Here is a 6,000-nt window from a genome sequence, read left to right as displayed (position 1 = left end):
AGCTCTGCCGAGGAGGAGGCGGAAAGACAAGTTTTGCTGCTGTGGCTGCGGAGGAGCTGGGTCTTCTTCAGAGGAGCTGGGTCTTTTTCTGAAGCTGGAGGAGACTCCTTTGTGTGTGCTGGGATTTCTCCAGCAGGTGGAGATCTCAAAACAGTATTGTGCACTGGATGAGAATACTTTCCAAAACAAAGCAAAACTGAAAAATTCTGGCAATTCTGGCAACAAACAGTTTAAAGAAGGTGGTTAAGAAAAAAGCATCTGCAGAAGCCATTGTTTTTCCAACAGCTACCTAAGTGTTCCCTTCCTAGGCAAGTGATGGCATACCTTTTTTCTAGTAGAGGTACATTGAGTGGAGGAATGAATCTTTTTTTTTCCTTTTTTTTTTTTTTTTTTACATAGGGTGTAGTGGGCTAATGGAAGCATATAATTACCGTGTTAGTATTAGGGAGCAATATAGCTGCAATAAATTAAGACTGCTTTGCAATTAGAATGATGAACACAGCTGTGGAGACAAATGGCATATGTGCTAATTAAATAATTTGTCACTTGACTGTTAAGCAAACAATACAGCCTCTTTACATTACAAACTACCATCTCTAGGATGGCGTGATGGCCTATTAACGAAATGGAAAGAACAGATTGCATTGCCATGTTTTGCTGATAGCAACTGCAAACGCGGGGTAAAGGTGGCATATTAAAGAAACTAAAGTTAGTTTTTAAAATATCGTAGACTTTTATGTTAGAGAGTGGCAGAGTTCCTGGAAATAATCCTGTTAATGCACATATAGCTACAGTACCTAATGATTCATTATCAGCAAGCACTGGCCTTTTGTTTCACATTAAATGAACTGGGCATTCGCCATCTAGTGAATGTCAGCTTATAGTAGAAAGTAATGACAGGATGTGGTTGTATGAGCCCCTTTCATCCCGGGAGCTCTCAAAAGCCATTTGCAAATGTTTATAGGGGCAGGTTTTCAAAAGGGGTTCTGCATATACCAGCCCTCCAAGTGGGCGAGCAAATCTGCATTGGGCGCATCCAGGAGAAATGACTCTATCCTCCAGGACACTGGCTCCCACTCCCACACAGAGAGAAAGAGATGTTTTAATTTGCCTTTCCACACATCCCAGCATCCTTGTGGCCTGATGCCACAGCACCATTTTTGCCCATGCTCCTGGGAGAGAATTTCTGTCCATTTTTTTCCCCCTTCTATAAAAACCTGGCATCCCAGATGGGGAGATTTTCAGCCACCCGCTGCAGCACATCTTCTCTGCCATGCAGGCCAGCAAGCTCACGGTAAACCAGTTTCTTTCTGTTTATGCCAGCTTTATATAAAACAGTGAGTGGGGGTCAAGGGCCTGGCCCCATTTCCGAGGGCACAGCAGCTCAGTCACTCGGCTGGGTTTGGGAGGGTGGTGGTGCCCCTCCTGCAGGCAGGCGATGCGATGCGGCTCCCTCCATGGCTTCTGCCCTCACGTGTGGCTGCCCTTGCCCTGTCTAATACAGATGCAGGGTAAAATAAAACAGAAATAATTGAAAAAAAAAAAGTGTAAAAAAAAATATCAATCAATCAATAAATGCATGATGACCAAAACTGCAACAACCTTTCTGGCAGGACTCTCCTCCTTGGAGGAGAAGTGAATGGCCCACACATAACAGATGTTTCCCATGTCCCTGAAAGCTGTACTCGAAAGTGCTTAGTTACTATGGTGCTAGAGGTGGTATTACAATTTACACAGGCTAAAAACAGCGATCTGTGAAAGTGGGAAACTTCATTTGTCTTTGAAAGCCCCTGAGTAGCTCAGTATCTGCACGTTCCTCCTTTCAAGCAGAAATGCTTCTGCTGCGGAGATTTTGGGTTCATGCAATTGCATATTGTTTTACTGGCATACTGTAAAACAAACCAAGCTCACTCAATGTCCACCATGAAAACAGACCCAAAATCAAGATCAAGAGAAAAAACAAGGAAGAAACCAAAATCCCAGGAGAGCTAAGTGCTCAAAGAAGAGAAAACAGTCATATTTAAAAGACCTCTACAGCAGAAAAATGATTAGAAGTATTATATAAATAAATCTATTATACAATATTAATACAATACAATACAATATAATTATTATATAATCAACATTCAGGGACGCAATCCCCAAAACGGGGGTTTTGCACAGGCAGTGTTTTTCTGGCACATGAATTATTTACTAGGGCATCTGATGCGGAAGCCTTTGGTGTGCCAGCTGCCCCTCACTTGCATTGTCCTGTTGTGGAGGCCGAGCCCCAGGGCTGCCTGCCTTGCCATACCAGGAGATGCCAGCTGCTGAACCACCTTCAGGTCTGGTGCTCATCACTCACCTAGCGTCCTGTTTACTAAACTGGGAAGTGGAGAGGTGAAGTCAGAAGCCAAACCAACCCCCTGCATCACCTCTCCTTCTGAGGGGGAAACACAGCAAATTTGGGAGCTGTCCTCTAAAGACAGACACAGAGACTAGACATGACTTTTTAAAATGAGGACAAGGAGTTGCAATAATTTTGGCGTGTTTATCCTATGATGGGATTTGGCATTACCAGTATTTTAGGAACAGACAAAAAAATCAGCAATATTTGTTTGTTTATTCTGTCACTCTATAATACAATGTACCACCAACTACATCCAATTTTACAATCTACCTGCAGGGATTTTGTTGTGTCAGTGAAGGTTCAATGCTAAGATTTCTGGCATAAAACCCCACTATGTTTCTCCTATGTTCTTCAGCTAATGGCAATAGGTGAGTACCCTTGTAGTGTCTTCCTGCACATGAGAAAATTTTAAATAATAAAAAAATGTGAGTGCTGGTGGAAGCATATTTAGCACCACCACCACCAAGGTTTACACAGAAGTCCCCTGTGGCATTTAGATGCATCAGGTTTTGGGACTTGCCTGCTGCTGGCTTGCAGGTTGTGAGGCCAGGCTCGGAGAGTTTGGCTGGTGGGGACACAAATCGTAGCAGCTGTTTTTTCCAGGCTGGGTAGAGAGAAAAGTTCCGCTGTCAGTGGTCTGCTTTACTTTTTCATCTGAAGTAAAGCCATAGAGCTTGATTCAACTGAGCAAAGCTCTCCTGGCTCTCAGAACTTCAGGATATGACCTGTCTTCACTGCCTCCCATCGTCTCAGGGACTGGCAAGATGAAAATTAGCCCTGGTCGTTTCTTCTTGCTCCTGACATGGGAACGTGGGCACCTCTGCAGGAATGGTGTGAGCTGTGCTTGTGTCGACTCCTCCGGGGAAGAAAATGGGTGAAAAGCAAAACAAAGAACCCCCACCCCTTGGCTTACAGTGTATTTTAATACTTATCCTGTGACACACAGCAGCGAAGCTGTGTATTACCTCAGGGCAGAGACCAAGAAAGAAACAGGAACCAATGTTATCCCTCGGATCAGGGACTGGCCACAACATTTGTCCGAAGCAAGATGACTGGCCCCTCTGCCGCCGGCATCGCTGGCTCCCTGAGCGTGTGGCCAGGACTTCACCTTCCCAAACACCCCTGATGGTCCCTGGAGTCCACGGCATCAGCCAGGGATGAAGGGCCGGGTGGCTCTATGTGCTGCTGGCACTGGGGAAGCAGCAGTTTTAAGCACTTGGGGCTAACTTTGGAAAACCAGCCTGGAGGCGGCAGCAGGAACAGCAGCACATGCTGCGGTGCCAGGCCGGGCTTCAGCTTCTGCTACAGGTTGTAGGTAGTGCTGTTCGCTCTAAACCAACAAAGTTTACCCCCAGCCCAATGTTTAATACTTTCTGCATCACTAACCACAGCTGGCCATTTTGCTAGTGGCATTCATTATCCGTTATATTCTTTCTAATCATCAAGACCATGCCTGTGCACGTTCACCCCCTCTTGCCTTCTGCAGCCACCTCACCAAGTCGTATGTGCTGGGCTATGGGAAGTCCTAGGTACAACCAGGCAGAGATACTCACAGACTGAAGTTACTCAGGTGTGACACTGGAGTAAAAGCAGGGTACTGGCAAAATTTGTATCTTTTTCATTTAAGAGGGAATGATTACCAGAGAAACAGAGCAATTAATATGCATGTACATAAAATACCATCTATTTATTGTATATGTCTACTCTACAACCATTTTTTATATGGTGTCCAAGCAAGGCAGAGAGTGAAAGCCCGGTTCTATGGGCATCTGTGGTAAAATTCCTGCTGACTTGCATAGAACCATTTCACCCACTGTTTGCACTGGGAATCTCACTGCCTATTCAAAGCGTAGCTGGCAAAAACAATAGCATTTAGACCGTCTGGAGAGAGCAAATCAGGCTTGCTACCTAGCTGGGTGGCTCTCCTGAAGCCACCATCTCACAGAAGCAGAAGCAGAGAGGGGACAGCGGCCGGGGCAGTGGTTGGGACTGCACATGCAGAGGGGGAAAGTAGCCCTTATAAAGACATTTTCTGATGATTATTTTGGGAAACCTTCTGGTAATCCCCAGTCAATCTGCATGCTAATAGAGGTCATTTACCAAAGCAGAATACTGGGGAAAGCTTTGCATAATAAGAATGTTAGTTTGATTTGATACTGAAACTTTTCAACTGTTCAATCAAAGGCAAAGCTGAATTTCTGGGGGGAAAAAATGGTATTGAATGCAGAAGTGAATCTGGACGCAGTTTAAGTAAGCTCTTTTTGATCAATTAAACTTTTCTGTGATGTCATCTTTATTACTTATTCTAATGAGATGGGTGTTGTAAAAAGGATTGGGGAGTGAAATCCATTGATAATCTCCTTAGCACTGTGGATAATATACAAGGTTTCTCCCCCACATTGAGAGCTCTAAGCTGTTCTAATATACTTTAAGACTTCTCAGTATCTCACTGTTCTTAAAGGAAGATGATTTTCCTTTTTATGATGGGGTCTAGATTTGTCCATTCTCTCTAAATAATTCAGTTAGAGATTTACAGCTGCACTTAGTCATTTTTATTCACTGCCGTACTTTTTGTGCACAAAAGCCATGGTTTAACCCCAGATAAATGCTATCTGCTGCGCGGCTTTTTGAGTGTACTAAAGATGTAGAAGCTAGTGCAGCTGCAAACTTCCTTCTCAAGCCTCAGAGCTATATTAAACTAATTTAAGTACCTAGGCAAATATGCTGAATCTCTTCGTCAGAGCAGCATTTAGAAGGAGAATGGAAATGCTGGTGAAGTATTTGCACAGCACTTCCTTGGTTTAAAACAAGTGTTCAAGATTATAATCAGGTTGCGCTAGACACCACTCAGATCTCTCTCTAGTTTAAAAGATGCATAATGAAGTGATAAAAACACTAAAGAAGCAAATTTTTGACACTTGGATTGGGGTGTCTTTACCCTTTGCATTGACATCAGACCTTGCTGTGTGTCAATAGGAAAGAGAAACTTGCCAAGTTTTCCAAATTATCTAGAAAATGTAAGGCAAAGTAATACAGGCTTATATGAAATAAAGAGAAATTACTTTCCAAACTACTGAAATACAGTTAAATTGATTACTTGGATATGTTTAAGAAAGAAAGAAAGAGATCAGGAAAGAAAGTGACAGCAAGAAAAAGAGAAAGAGAGGAAAAGAGGACAAAGACAGACAAACACAACAAGAAAGGCAGAAAGAGAAAGAGAGAAGGAAAGAAGGAAAGGAAAAAGCAGAAAGAGAAAAAAGAAAGAGAGCAAGGAATAAAGAAAAAATAAAATGAGAAATCGTGAGAAGGCAAAAGACAAAGAAAAAAGAAAGAGGAAAGAAAGAAAGAAAGAAAGAAAGAAAGAAAGAAAGAAAGAAAAGAAAGAAAGAAAGAAAAGAAAGAAAGAAAGAAAGAAAGAAAAGGAGAAAAAGGAAGAAAGAGGAAGGAAGGAAGGAAGGAAGGGAGGAAGGAAGGGAGGGAGGGAGGAAGGAAGGAAGGAAGGAAGGAAGGAAGGGAGGGAGGGAGGGAGGGAGGAAGAGAGGGAGGAAGGGAGGGAGGGAGGGAGGAAGGAAGGAAGGAAGCAAGGAAGGAAGCAAGGAAGCAAGGAAGGA

This window comes from Falco peregrinus, chromosome 4, assembly GCF_023634155.1.
Source record: "Falco peregrinus isolate bFalPer1 chromosome 4, bFalPer1.pri, whole genome shotgun sequence".
NCBI classification, from domain to species: domain Eukaryota; kingdom Metazoa; phylum Chordata; class Aves; order Falconiformes; family Falconidae; genus Falco; species Falco peregrinus.
The sequence above is the reverse complement of the archived record's forward strand: the minus strand, read 5'-3'. Positions refer to the sequence as shown.